Source organism: Oratosquilla oratoria, chromosome 25, assembly GCF_046742065.1.
Source record: "Oratosquilla oratoria isolate Oo_2021 chromosome 25, ASM4674206v1, whole genome shotgun sequence".
NCBI lineage: Eukaryota > Metazoa > Arthropoda > Malacostraca > Stomatopoda > Squillidae > Oratosquilla > Oratosquilla oratoria.
Window position 1 is genome coordinate 41,850,068 of NC_134801.1, and position 349 is coordinate 41,850,416.

The window sequence follows — 349 nt, forward strand, 5'->3', positions numbered from 1 at the left end:
ATAATCATCCTCAATCTTGTCCTTCTCCTTATTCTCCCTCTTCTACTCCTCCTCCTCTTTCTCTTCCTTCGCATCTTTTCTTTTTTTGTCCTCCTCCTCCTCCTCCTCCTCCTCTCCTTCCTTCCTTCCCTTCCCCCAACTCCTCGTCCTCCTCCTCATAATCATTATCTTCCTTGTCCTTTCCGTTCTTCTCCCTTCCTACTCCTCCTTCTCCTTCTCTTTCTTCTCATCTTCTTCTTTCTTTCCCTCTTCCCACCTCCTCCTCCTCATCGTCCTCTTTCTCCTCATCCTTTTCTTTCTTGTCCTCTCCGTCCTTCTCCCCTTCCTCCTCTTCCTGCTCTTCCTATTC